General features: G+C 43.0%; 1 protein-coding gene and 3 non-coding genes across 6 annotated transcripts in view; 3 read left to right on the top strand and 1 right to left on the bottom strand.

The window, feature by feature from the left end:
- Window positions 1–14,805, bottom strand: part of LOC106653825 (follistatin-related protein 5-like) — a 170,711-nt gene that overhangs the window by 42,389 nt on the left and 113,517 nt on the right. The gene's annotated exons all lie outside the window — the stretch shown is intronic.
- On the top strand, window positions 4,652–4,748 carry Trnay-gua. Its single transcript has 2 exons — window positions 4,652–4,688; window positions 4,713–4,748. It is a non-coding gene; the product is annotated as a tRNA-Tyr (tRNA).
- Window positions 5,410–5,506, top strand: Trnay-gua. Its single transcript has 2 exons — window positions 5,410–5,446; window positions 5,471–5,506. It is a non-coding gene; the product is annotated as a tRNA-Tyr (tRNA).
- Trnay-gua lies at window positions 6,141–6,237 on the top strand. Its single transcript has 2 exons — window positions 6,141–6,177; window positions 6,202–6,237. It is a non-coding gene; the product is annotated as a tRNA-Tyr (tRNA).

The raw sequence follows: 14,805 nt of genomic DNA, 5'->3' as shown, positions 1-14,805 counted from the left end.
TTTTCATTACGGTTTTTACTCTTCTAGAATCTCTCTTCTAATGGCAATTACTTCTTGACGTGTTGAGACAATTCACTGCATCGCCTAATCACACCTACTCAAACCTAATCACACAAATGAAATTAGGGTCTGATCGACTCATGCTAGTCTTGGCATTTGATTAATATCTTTTGATCACTAATTGATCAAATTTTTATTTATACCTCTTCTGTTTGAACCATCAAATAATTCAGAATTTTCTTCAAAGTTCGATCTTGCCAACTGGAGAGAAAGCTCTATATCAGTCACTTGAAAATAATTTAGATCACCTTTATCATACCAACGTTTTTCTATTTCTTCAGTCAAAACAACTTCATTGATCAGGTCTTGAGTGATTGCCAGCAAACGTTGATTCTGCTTCTAAAGGAATAATTTTTCCATACAATATTATAGCATTTATAGTCATTCCGTTTACAAGAACAGCACTAGGTGTTGTGTAGAGTAATTTGAAAAATAATTGTATTCTAAGCTTCTGCTTATTGAAGGAACGCTTTGACGTTACCCTTCTTGGCGAGATGTTTTATGTATTTTTCTGATCTGAAACGTCACTTCTGTAATACACTCACTGACACTTGATATTGACAGCTCGGTGGCTGCTGCTCATGATTAGGTTAGACTACCACTGTTGGCCAAGTGTATTCGAGTACACCGAAATCAACGCCATCTCTTAGAGAGATTGTTTTATCGTTGCGATGATACGTGAAAAATAAGAAAATTGCTAAATTAAACGGATCGAAAAAAGGCTCTGTGGGAGCATTCATTTTGTTGCTCTGAATAACTGAGTCAAATTTCAGTTCATTCCGTTCAGCCGTTTTTCTGGAAAACGTGTTTGAAATTTTCAAACACGTTTTCCGGGAAATCTGGTCGGTGGAATTGGCTGAAAATTTTTTCTCGTATTCATAGTAACAATATAAATGCTCCCACAGAGCCATTTTTTGAAATTCGATTTAGAAAAGAAGATATAAATTAAACAAATTTTTGCACCTCTGTCGGTAAAAAATGTGGGGTACAGACCACCTTAACGAATATTCATTTCTAGGCGCACGCCGTGTAGGTGTTCTCTGCCTCGTTATATCGAGGAAATCTTCTGCGCCTTTGTGAAAAATACACGCGTGCGTCGGCGATTAATCCATTTTTAGGACGTCAGCGCTATCGTGTTCTTTGATACCGTCATTTATAATAATGGGACGAAAAAAGAAATCGCGCAACATTGTACAACGCATCGCGATTGCGCGTGTGCTCGCGCAGTTGAAATAAAAGCCGGAAAAGTGTAGCCAAGGGAGGATATGCTCTTGGTTGTCGGGAATGAAAAAAAAAAAAACAAAATGGATAAGCTCGCGCGCAAACAAGTGCCTACAGTGTCAGTGGTACACTGGAGGGAATGTATATAGGTATATACGTAATAATAATGTAAGCCGAGGCGACGAGAAAGAGTCTCGTGTTTTCTCGTTCGCTGCAGTCCTCGACGTTTTTTTTCGAACAAAAGCGCGCTCGCTTTGCGCTCTTGTGCGCAAAACGTGTACACGCACACACCCAGATGCACCCAGTCACAGACAGCTAAGTAAACGTGAATTGCTGGCGTCGGTCTTTCTCTGAAGCGATGCGCTTACGTTTCTGCTGCACGAGGATATTTAACGTGCATTACCATCAATGCCCGCGTTTGTTCTGCTTATATACGCTTCACGCAGAGCCAAGGCCGCATCGCTTTAAAGCAGCTACTTGTTTTTTGCTTCTTACTATCCAGCAAATGTTAATATTGCCCCTAAAAAACGATCGTATGAATATACAGATCTTCTCGGTCCTCCACATAAAACGCATATGAATACTTCGCAAAGATAGGCCGCGCGTATCTTACTTTACACGCGCATTGTGAGTTAGAAACCGCGAGCGAGATGCAAATTCACAACTTCGTACACTTTGCGTCTCGCGCACGTGCCCACCGCTGCAGTCCGTGCATATATATATACGTACATGTATATGCGCGCGGGAGATATGAAAACGAGCGCGGGACGGTATGCGAGGTCACGTAGAGCTGCTGCTGCTGCTGCTGCACACATGGAAACCCGAGCTGGGCCGTTATGGCGCACATACGCGCCCACACAAACATTCGCCGTAACAGCTCTACAATTTCTACTTTGGGTTGGTAAAATTTACGCCGACTCTTGGAGGGTACACCTTAAATCTTTCTGTAATGTGCAGCTTTGCTGTGCTGCGCCGTGTGCAAACGCGAGCGGGGGTTGATCCTTGCGAGTTCGTGTGATGCAGATTGAGATGATTTTATTCGTAACGGCCGAATCGACGGGATACCTCTCGCGTACCCACTGAGACTGTTTACAGCAGCATGTATCGTCGTATATTATTACACTGCCGAGAGCAAAAAAAAAACTATTTGTAAAAGCTCGCTTGGTAAACTTTTGATTTTCAGATAATATCTAACTGAAAAAATGTGAGCCGGTAAATTGAAGTAAAGAGTAAACTTTCAATGTCCGCGCGCGCGTTAATTGAACGCCGAAACAACATTATATTACTTCAACTTTTTCTCGAAAACTCGTGGATACTAATTCAAATAAACTACTTTTTGCAGTGAACATTACACACACACACGCGCATACACAGCACCGTCGAAGCTTTTAATGCTCGTAACGACGACAAAATTTGCAATACAAATAAAGCGAGGGAAAGGGGAGTAAAAAAAGAGAAGAAAATTAGGTCAGCCCGGATCCGAAAGTTTGGTTTTCGAGCGACTGTGTGTGTGTACGTGTGTATGTATATTAAGTAAACGTATTATGAATTTTTTCGTGCGTAAAATCGCGCAGGTAGCGTCGTTAAAGCTGCACAGCGCGCGCGCGCTGAAAAACTGCATTATACAAATCGAGATCGCCTGCACGTGAACATTACATACCCACAGATACACGATAAGAGTCGAGGTCGCAAAAATGAAGTACAAAGTTTTTCATCGCGAGTACACTGCCGTGGATTTATACAGCGCATAGAAGTCGCGTATAAGCGAGCGCCAGAGATGCACGATATATAGATCTTATAAGTAGCGAAACGAGGCATCCGGGGGTAGGGGGTCCGTTCGACAAACATTTGCCAGACCTTGGCAAACAGTCAGGTTTGAGCTTGATAAAACACATATATAAATGTGTATAGAACCGACTTGCTGGCTGGCAGCATCCTTGTGTGCGTTCGTAATAACGAGCCTCTGCTGCCTCTGGTGCACCTTTGCGCCGTCATCGCCGAGATGCTTCAGCGCGCAAGAGAAAGAGTGCAATAATAACGCGGTACGTTTTCATTCGAAACGATATTTGAAATTATACAATATTTTGTTTATATCTCGACGAAGCATTATTTATACGCGAAAAAAAAGGGGGAAATTCGAGAAGGCGAAAGTGATTAGCACTCGTGATCTCGCAGTCTCGATACACACACGTCGCTCTATACACGTATCGTGCAGCGAGAGAGCCCACATCGATAAAAGATATAAACTTGTGTATACAATCTGTAATCCAGCACGTCTGATCCACCTCTTCCGATTCCGAGCGAAGGACTCAAGTACGCTGCACACACACACACACCCATGGACCTATACATACGAATGCCAAGGCTTATTCCCAGTTATCCTAAAAGTGAGTCTGTCTGGCTTGACTGGTAGAGCTGTATATATATATACGCCCCAACGTACATCCGCACAAAGTATATACGTATATAGCAGTATAGCACCTTTGCGCCTTGCCAGAATCGTTTTTGTAAGGGATGCACGTATACGTTAGAGGCAAAAAAGGATTTGACGTACGACGTCTGCCGCTACTGCTGCTGCTGCTGTGCTCTTTCACGTCGTCTTTTTACCCTCCCGAGGAACTTCTCGCACTTGGCTTTGCTTCCTTTATTTTTTTTTTTTTTTTTACTTATTTTTGAATTTTTTTGACAGCTGCCGCTCTACGCTGTGTTGCCGTAGTAGCAGCAGCAACAGCAGCAGGTGCGTAAGATGATGCTCCACCGAGCAACGCCTTTACAGCGTATATAAGGCGAGAGAGCGCCTGATTGAGTTTTCAACGCGTCTTTAAAACGAGTTTTTTTTCTCTCTTTCTCGACGCGCTCGCATGTTCGGGATGTGTAATACAACGTCGAGAAGAAATGTTTTCTCTCTATACGCGCAGGCGAATTACGAGCGCGTAAATAATACGATCACGACCGTTTCATCGTATCTAGCCTTTGATAATCATACAAACAGCGGCGTATATCGGGCGCGCGCGCGATTGACGAAAATTTATCTCTATCTCTCTGTTCTCGCTGCTACTGTTGCTGCTTTGCCATAATTCGTAAACACACATTTGTGATTTGTATCGGTTATTATAAGAGCCGTGTTGCGTATATAATGAAACACTATCTCTGCTGTGCTGCGGCTTTTGTCGCAGTGACGGACGGGGACAGCCGCGCGCGCGGGTCAGAAGCCAGAGCAGCTCGAGCATGCGCGTTACGTATTTTTCGGCGCTCTCGCTCCATCTCTCGGTACACGAGCCGCGTATAACACGCGTTGGTGAAAGTACGCGCGCCTCGTGCTACTTATCGCATCGAAACTTGTAAAAAACTGAATTCGTCATTTGTATCGCCTTCGATAGCTCAGTTGGTAGAGCGGTGGACTGTAGTTGGCTTACAATTTGATAATGGAAATCCATAGGTCGCTGGTTCAAATCCGGCTCGAAGGAAAACACTTTTTTGGCGTTATTGCGTGTGGATCGATTGATGATTCACGCGTAAAGATCGTGTGTCGCGCATACCTTGCACCGATCATGGCTTTCGTATTATTTTGTGCATTTGATTGTATTTTTACAATCGTGGGCTGGGAAAAAAATCATTTGGCTCTAAGAAAATCGTTATGCTACGACGAAGATCTGCATCGACGGCAGCTCTAGGCAGAGTCGTGACCAAAACCTTCTGCAAACACAGCAGCAAAACTCTTACTATTCAGGGCTTCATGACCCAGCTATTCGTTAAAACGACCGAGCATCGACGAGGCTTTTCAGCGTCATCCATTTTCAGGGCTAGTTGCTACTGCCTTCGAATAAGGTCCTGGAAAAGTCGTTGACGAAGCGAGCAAGACAGAGAGTAGCGATCGTCATAACTAGAATTTTGATAAATGTTGAGTAATCAAGAACAGTATCATCAAAGGCAACCCTTGGTGGCTGTGCTCTAGGAAGGTGTAGTCGTGAATAAGATATACTCGTGTTTTTCGAGTGTCTAGGCTAGAGGCCATCGACGGAAGACTTTCTCTCGGTACACGCTCCGTACACACACTAGTGAAATTACACAGCGCGTGCTAATTATCATACAGAAACTTGAATGAAGTTGAATAAATCGTAGGCATCGCCTTCGATAGCTCAGTTGGTAGAGCGGTGGACTGTAGTTGGCTTATAATTCAATAATGGAAATCCATAGGTCGCTGGTTCAAATCCGGCTCGAAGGAAAACCCTTTTTTTGGCGTTATTGCATGTGGATCGATTGATGATTCACGCGTAAGAATCGAGCATCGCACCCACCTAACCAGTGGCTCCTAGCAGGTTCAAGCCCGAAATCTAATGCATACACAGCTGCAACCCTCCTACTCTTTAGGGCTTTGTGACCGAACCGATCGTTAAACTAGTCGAGCTCTTTTTGCCGTTAACGGCTGAGCACAGTTGCGACGTTGTAGAACCATCCATTTTAAGGGCTAGTTGCTTCTGCCTTCAATAAGGGCCTGGAAAAGTCATTGATAAAGCTATAAAGACCGAAAGTATAAGCGATGGTAGCGAAGTGAATAAATGCAAAATGAACTTTGACATGCTTTCAAGTTCAGCAATGTGCCGATCGTAGTACCTAGAAATATGATAAATGCATAGTTGAGTAATCATAGCACGATATCAGCTATTTCAATATTTGAGCTCTAGCAACGAGAAGAGGTGTGTAGGCGCGACTGCCAAAAAGTGTTACTCTTGTTTTCGAGAATCATTGGCGGGCAACCCTGCTTCTGTACACAAGCCGCGTGAACACTGGTGAAAGTACGCGGCGTGTGTGCTACTTATTTTCGAAAGTGTAAAAAGCCGAATTCATGGTACGCATCGCCTTCGATAGCTCAGTTGGTAGAGCGGTGGACTGTAGTTGGCTTATAATTCAATAATGGAAATCCATAGGTCGCTGGTTCAAATCCGGCTCGAAGGAAAACACTTTTTTGGCGTTATTGCGTGTGGATCGATTGATGATCCGTGTCCGAAAAATCGTTTATCCCACGTGCCTCGCCCCGACTATGCGGTTTTCATATTTTATATATGAAAACGAGTATTAGCCCGAGACGAGTTACATATTGCGCTGCATCATCTCGATTTATCTTCTTCTATATTCTTTTACTTTAGCGACGTTCTATATGTATACATTCGAGTGCAAGAGGGAAAAAATTCTTACCCTTGTGTTGTGCGCAAGAGCACAACTTCGCGAATTGGCTGCGTCATCGAGAATCGTACGTCAAAGCGCACTCGAGACGCATCGAGCGTAGTGCGTGTAACGCTTAAAGATACGAGAAAAAAAATCTGCGAAAAATTATACTTTTTCTATATTATAAACGATCTCGTCGTCTTTAACGAATTCGTCAGAGAGTAACGTTGCGCTTTTGCAAATTCGTCAAAATTGCCAAGCACTGTATGTGCGGCACCGCAATATTCAGCTCGGTTAGTCTGTCAAATGCCATTTTTATTGTTCCGAAATTTCACGTCCGACTGGGCTTGCGCAACAATTAAAATTTAATTTGCCACACGACTCGCGGCTGTGGAAGTTTCGCCCTCCAAAATACATGCATAGCGCACGTATGTGTGTGTGTGTACACGCGAGAGATGCAACTTTTGGATTCTGCATTTTACACTGGTAACCTACTATGCGAAAGCTTCATACATATTTTCCGTATTATATATGATACACATCGTTGCGCAAACGGCATCGCATACATCATAGCAGGTAGACCCAGGCACATAGGTGTATTTGTGCTGTACACACACCACACCACACACACACACACATACACACCCGAACACAAACAGGCTTGCACAGGTTATCTCGCGAATATATATGTGTATATCGGCTAGAGAGGAAAACTTTGAGCTCGTGCAAGCGTGTCCGGCGTGGCAAGCTCTAGGCTTTAAAATATATGAGATACAAACTGTCGCGCGCGGTGCACGACACCTCGATCGTCGCTGCTGCTGCTGTTGCTTCGTTCAAGCCGATTACTCTTTGCTTCTTCTTTTTTTGCTCTCTCTTTCTCTCTTCTGAATGTGTGTCTGTGTGCGGTATAATTTTTCATGTAACCTGTCACGCGCAGAAAAGTCTAGTTGGATACACCTACACACACGCTCGATTGACTTTTTATCCCGAATTGCGCGCGCGCGCGCCCTGCAGTGAAGAAGAAAGTGAGCAAAGCCATTTGATAATCTTTTTTTTCTTATTTACCTTTCTTTTTTATTTCGTCGCGGCAGACGAGTTTGCTTCTTACGTGTAATGCGCTTGATTTTCCATTTTTCGAGCTTTATTATCGGTCCGACGTAGGTGGTGCGAAAGCTCGTATGCGCGCGCTAAGCTATTGCCGGAGGCTTTGTGTCGACATAGCTATCGGGCTACTTTTCTCTTTAGAGCAAAGAACGCGCGCGTGTGTGGGTGTTGCCTCTTTGGGCTTGGGATAAAAAAATCGATCGGATACACTGGCGGCATACACACACTGGCGTTTCTTCTTCGTTCAGCGGGAAATTTTTAATGGCACAATTGTAAGGAAGTCCCTTTATGAATTTCATCGCGATTGGAGTGCCCTGGGAGGAAAAGGGAGAAGCAGAAGAAGAAGCAGCAGCAGCAGCGGAGGCGGCATCACCAATGCCGAGTGACAAAACGTAAATTCAAAGAATAAATGTGCATCGTTGCATTTTTATTTCTCGAAACAACGCTTGCGCTCGCGCGCGAAAAAGCAGCAGCATTCGAGGCAGCGTGCGCGCGCGTTCGCAACTGCAGCTCGTAAAGTTCTTCGACGAAAACAATCCCATCTTGAGGAGGGTCTCGAGCGGAAGAAAGGGTTTTCTCTTTTTCTCTCTCTCTCTTTCTTTCTTGGGTGGAAAAAAAGGAAGAAGAAGAATAAAAAAAACGATACGCCGAGCACGCAGCAGCTAAAGAAAGAGCTTTTTACAAGTGCTGCGCACACTACTAATATACTGGTATATTTGTACTGCAGAAAGTCGTAGTATTCCCCCCGCAACGAAGATCAGAGCGAGAAGCAAAGCTGCAGAGAATTTACCGGTCTGTAAAATTCTCGGATACACCTTGCGTATACAAGTATAAGGAGTTTAATCCATGCCTCGCCTTTTTCTTTCTCTCTCACTCTCTTTTCCGCTACACGTGGTTCCTACATTTTAATCGCGTATATATCGCCCTCGATTTTTCTAATACGAGCAAGAGCTAATGACCTGGCCGATATGTCGCATTTAGAAAAACTAAGAGGGAGCAAAAAGGAGCAGGATAAAAAAAACAACTTTATTCTTCGGCTCGTCTGGCTTTTACTATTACGCGGCTAAAAGGAAACTAAGCACTCTTCCGGAGTCGTTCTTTTCTTTTCCTCCTTCGGCTTTCAAGTGAACGCGCGCACACAGACCGACACCCACATTTAACGAGCTTCTCTCTCTGCAGCAGCAGCAGCAGCCAGCTAGAGAAAGAGAGAGAGAGAGAGAGAGAGAGCAGCTGCTTCTATACCAAAGAGAGAGAGAGTGAGACGACTTCTAGTTTCCATTTCACTAGTGCAATCGAGGAAAGAGAACAAGCTAAGGGAATATATATCGGTGCCGAGGAAAATGTTGCACACTCCCGGTATAAGATACGTCTTGGAGTGCTGTATTAATTAACGAGGTTGAAAAACGTCGACATTATCTCGAGATTGGAAATGTCACGTAAGAGGCTGCTACACGTCTTCCCGGTCGACAAATTTCCGATTAGGCGCGTTCCTCCTTCTCTTCTCCGCTCATATGCTATATCTATATGTATATAGTTCGCCATTATAGATATATTGCACGGAGGGTCAGAGCTGCTGATGCGCAATGCATAGGCAAGCAGCATGAAATTGTCTCTTGCATCTCTTACTGCACCTCGAGCACTGCTAGCCTCGGCACGTATACATGTATGGATGCGAACACTTGAACACTCGAACATAGACACGTGCACGCACACGTATGTGTGTGTCTGTGCTGCAACGCGGAGAGAGAGAACGTTTGACAGGTTCTTTGACTCCTCTTCGATAGATATATATAGGTATATTGTGTATACAAAGTGCAGCATCGATCTCGAGTATTGAACTATACATGGGTTCCTAAAGCGTATATTGTTATATGCTAGATATATATAATGGCTTTTATATGCAAAAATGAGAACACTCCGTTGACGCTCGAATCTAGCACGTATAGTATACACGTCGAAGAGATTTTACTTCGAATTGTTTTTTTTTTTTTACGATAACAAGATCAACGATATTTTAACTGTGTCCCGGATGATACATGCACCTCTGTCCCTGGTAGAAATACTGACATTATATTGGCCTAAGACATTGGTCATTTTAAGCGCATATTAAATGACGTTAAATTATTGTTTCAAAAAATGTAGACTATAGTATCAAAAACTTTAAATAAGATATTGCCACTTTAAGTCTCTACCACTAGATGGCGAGTAGACCTTTATCTTTAAATCTGCAACCGGCAAAGTCAAAATTATTGTATTAGTTCAAAGCGTGCGTTTTATAAATAACAAGCCTGTGTCAGTCAATTCTAAAAGGTTCAGTACTTTTCCCCAGGGTACTGCATGCATATTGCGCAGTTTAGGGTGAATAAATAAATTAAATTTTGAGCTATGAGTTATATTTATACCTATAGACCAGATTCGTTGGTGGATCATAAATAAAAATTTGATTTTTGTCAAATCCTGATCAAACGGTTTATTAGTGATGAAAAAAATTGATTAATTACAAATTCGTACTAAGCTAATTGGACCACATACATAATTCGAGTTCCGCTGGAATTATATTCGATGTATGGGTCAAAGGCACTAAAGATGAGAAGTGGATGATGTAAATAAACGCACGAACACGCATGTGCTCTTTTAAAGAGTTGCTTCTATAAAGTAATAGCAGTCGCATAAGGCAAAAATTATTTGAAGTATAAACACGATAGTTTATTGCTGTGCGAGAATTAAAAATTTAGAACGAGAGATAGCATGAAATAATAAGCGTAACACAATTATAAGGGTAAAGATGAAGTTGCGCTGTGAATCGCGACAGAGACGCATCTCACCTGCAAATGGTAAACGATTGCTCGGCAAAGTTTTAATTTTCTTAAGAGCCTCGTACGACGTAGTCTCGTTGACACGAGATAAATAAACTCGATTTCCTCTAGACTCGTTCCACGAAGAGCAACTTTTATAATTCGATGCTCTACATTGTACAATGTAATGCTATGATTCGAGTATACGCGCGAGTTGAATAAATACATCGCAAAGCTCGAATTATTGTATTAGTGCGCGATGATTACACCGAGTCAGCCGCGTAAATCTGTATTGGCGAAGAGGATGCGAAATCGCATTATAGTGGACAATACGACAATAACAGTGAATGCCCATGACGTTTCAATAGCAAGGCTATTTCGACGTATATAATTATTACGTGGCGCGGAACATTAAATCTTGAATTAATATATGATATGGAGTTATCATTTTAATTTCGGCGATTGGTTCGTTTGATTAAAAAAAATTGAAATGGCTTCGGAATTCCCGTCGCACTCCAGGAATTTCTTTCAGAATTATTGAAAATCCCCCAAGTTGAAATATTATTCAACTAAAATCCTCTGTCCCCGCCGCATGCTGCAACTAAAACGATTGTAACTTTTTCATGGTACAATTCAATTTAAATTGTCAAATCAGTCCACGTACGCAGCGTTTAGATCTGTTTATTCCCTGAAAACACGTATACGTCATCGAACTCACGGCTATTACAGCAGTCGCGAAATGGCAGGGGCGCGAATCAGCAAAACGTCACTTATGTACGAACGATCATCGCGAAATTCGCATACAAGCAGTCACATCGGTCGGGGTTCCTCGAGCTATAATTCACCGCGTGGCAATGTCTAATGAGGCGGAAACAGTCGGTTCGAATGGCGTATCGATAAGCCGTGCGATATGCGTAACCCTCAGCCATTACGGATAATAGGCCTACGACGTGGCGTAACATTAGATAGTATTATATTTTTTAAATGCAGAAAAGTATAATTTAATAATTTATTAGAAGCTTATTTGGAAAAAAGGAGATTTTTTTTCAAACATTGCAACTCAAATCAACTGTTCTTATATAATAAATTGAAGCTTTTTTGCCGCTCGCGAGTATTTGCTGCGCCACCTAGGTATACGTTTAAAAACACAAAAAAATTTGTAAAGTTTTATGACAAGAATCAAATCTTTTTGTCATGAAATATTGATTCCATCATATTTTAAATTATTAACTTTTTATAAATTAATTATGTATCAAATATTAAATACAATTTCTTTTGAATCAATGTTTTTCTTCAAGTTTCCCTATCTTCCCCCTCCCTCTATCTTCACTCCGAATCCAGCTTCCTATCTCACGCATAACAAACTCGTACCGAATTTTCTAACGTTGCACTTGCTCCGAGCTTGATAATTTCAGCTTTTTGGCAGAGCTATTATTTAAACTGCGATTTTACAAATTTTACAAACTCACGCGACACTTAAATTTCCTCGGCCTTTGTGATAGTAATTTTCGCGGAGATCACGCGACCGCGCGAATGTTCTTGTCAAAATTTTGAAACAATCATCTCACCTTACACCTGCCTCGGCTCGTCCTTACGTCCAAGCAATCTTATATAACAACTCGCATTAAGGCGCGCACTGGCTTACGTACACTAGCCCGAGCTAACAATCATACTCTCTTGCATTTCTCTCACAGCTTGTGTGTATGTATATACCAAAGCATAATAGGATGTTCCTTATTCTCTGCGTCGTATAAGAGAGCGGTATGGCTCGCAGGATACCCGCTCGCGTCACGAAAACTTGCCGTGTAAATTACGCGTATGAATACTGCACAGCTACTGCTAGCCCACCACCGACGCGACGCCGCCGCCGCCACGCTATATATGCGCGTCCAAGTCCAAAATGTTGCCAAGAACTTGGCCCTTAAATTTATCCACGCGCTGCCGGCTACATATATATGTGTGTAACAATGTATATATAACGGGAGCTCGCATATTACATATATAGCGTATACCACGACTATACATATATAGAGCGCCGCTAACATTTTGAACTTTAGCGAGAGCAGCTGATTAACACACGCGAGCTAGGCTACATCCTCTCCCTCCAATTAAGCGCGCGCGCGCGAGTGTTTATACACGCATTTCGCCCGGAGAATAAGTGGATTTAACGATGCGTTAGGCGTTTGATCAATCAATTTCAAGTTGTATCTAATGAGAGAGAGAGAGAGAGAGACAGAGGAGGGATACTATAGCCGAGCTCGCGTGCGCATAGTTGAATTTTCAATTGTTGGTTGAGCGATGCGGCTATTTTACTGACTTCCGTTTGATTGTATTATTACTGCCACGTGGTGTATGCATATTACCCTCGTGCAGATAAGTCATAAAAACAATCCACTCGATCGTGTATGAAACTTTTATGCGCATTATCGTTGTATTTCCATACGGATTCATATGAGGAATCTTAAAAATCGCGTAAAAGATATACGCGCGGATAATTCAAGCCGAGACATCAATATTACGTCGGAAAACCATTAACGATATTTCGAGCTCGAGCTTTTTGCTCTCCCTTTTTTCCTTTTTTTTCGTACTCGTCTCGCTCACTTTTTCTTTCACTCGATCGAATATGTATTCCCATGTATGACGAGAGCGCGTACATGCACGTGCCAAGGATGACAGTACAGTGCAGCCCGTCGCGCATACACGTATATAGGAACGTTGCCAACGTTAGTTGTACCGAGCTTGCAACACGATTTTTCCCGCGCCCAGCCTGCATATTACCCTCGTACTTCATTCGCTCTTTCTCTCGTTTATACGGCTGCGGATCGCGACGATGTGTATGTAACTTATCGCATATACACAGATACTCGCCGTTGGCTATAGATGTTATATGTGTGTGTACGGTATAACGCGAGCGCGTGAGTAACGATCCTGGCAATAACTTCATTAGTTTTGAATTACGCGATTCATTACTCGTGTCTCGAAAATACAGCTAATACGAGGAAAGAGCGAGAGAGAGAGAGAGGAAAAAGGTTATATAGCGAGAGGTGTGAGAGGGAAAGCTACATGGAGTGCTGCTGCTACTACTGCTGCGAAAAAGTGAAAGAGAGAGAGAACGAGGGAAAAATTCGGGAAATATATAGCCGAGTTTAGGGGAGGCGCGTTCTGTACGGGAGAAATATCGATATCGCGTTAGCAACGAATTAAATCATATCCGTTTATTGCGCGAGAGAGTGTATACGAACGCGTAGCTAGACGTTACACTATTAAAATTCTCGCCGAGTGCGTGTGTATGTGTGCATCTGTGTGTACTATTGATCGAGAAGTTGCGAAAATACCTTGAACAGCCACTCTCTGCGCGGCGCTCTCTATGTCTGCAACGTATATATACCCCATAGTCGCGGGGTCGATGAAACCGAAAAATTAAAAACACTTTGTAAAATGGATAATATAAGCTCTCGAAGTCAACGAACGAACGCGGTGCAGTACACAGTACACAGTACACTACACTACACTACCCCGCACACACAGATATAATGTGCGCGCCGAGCTTGTGTGTATATTAAAGCGATAGACTTTATGATTGCGCCGCGCGCGCGCGCGCGAGCTGCTGGAAACAGCTGTTTGCTATTGCGTGAAATCTGCATAAAACCCAAGCTTCCAGACCACCGTTACCACCACTACTACATGCAAAATATGTACGATACAGCAGGCGGCAGTAGCAGCAGTAACAACAACAACAACAACGGCAACACGCACGTTATATAATTTAAGTGTTTTCGATGCCACGCGCATCCCAGGCGTGTAGTGCACACGCGACTGTAATATCCATCTATACGATGTTTATTATTTTTGATATTTGCATGGAACTGCTGCTGCCGTCGTGTACGCGCGCGCGCGCGCAGCAGCTACGCACCTTGATTTTTTAATCAAAAAAGCTCGCGCGTATCTGGGCTTTAAATCTATATACACGCGCGCGATACTTACGAGTATACGCGCCCATCGAGAGAGCAGTGCAATCGAGAGACGGATTTGCATTTATTGTCTCTGACTAATTTTTATTTTCTTACGCTGTTTGGAACGTCAATTGGTACGTGATATATTATAATACGTATACGCGTGCATTACAAAATTCAACTCTCGTATAATCTGTACAGTATTTAGCGACTCTGCGTATTAAGCTCGAGCAATCCGATCAGAAACGAGGTCCGCGTACGAATCGCATCGGTTGGCGATCGTCGTCTTTACACACCGCATCGAATATATTCTATATAATACATCCCGAGCTTGAGATCGCAGGATACGCGCATTCGAAAATCGCATCATCGAACGCGAACACAATAACGTTTCCCGGACTTTCGAGTCTTGCGCGCACACAAATGTCATTATGATTTTCGCAGACAGAGCAGCTGCAAACGGCGGCGGTGACGTCGCATGGGGGGGCCTCTGCTGGGAAAATTTC

The sequence above is a fragment of the Trichogramma pretiosum genome, unplaced genomic scaffold (assembly GCF_000599845.2).
Source record: "Trichogramma pretiosum strain Unisexual culture from Peru unplaced genomic scaffold, Tpre_2.0 scaffold1, whole genome shotgun sequence".
Classification (NCBI taxonomy): Eukaryota; Metazoa; Arthropoda; class Insecta; order Hymenoptera; family Trichogrammatidae; genus Trichogramma; species Trichogramma pretiosum.
This window is presented reverse-complemented; position numbering and strand designations above follow the sequence as displayed.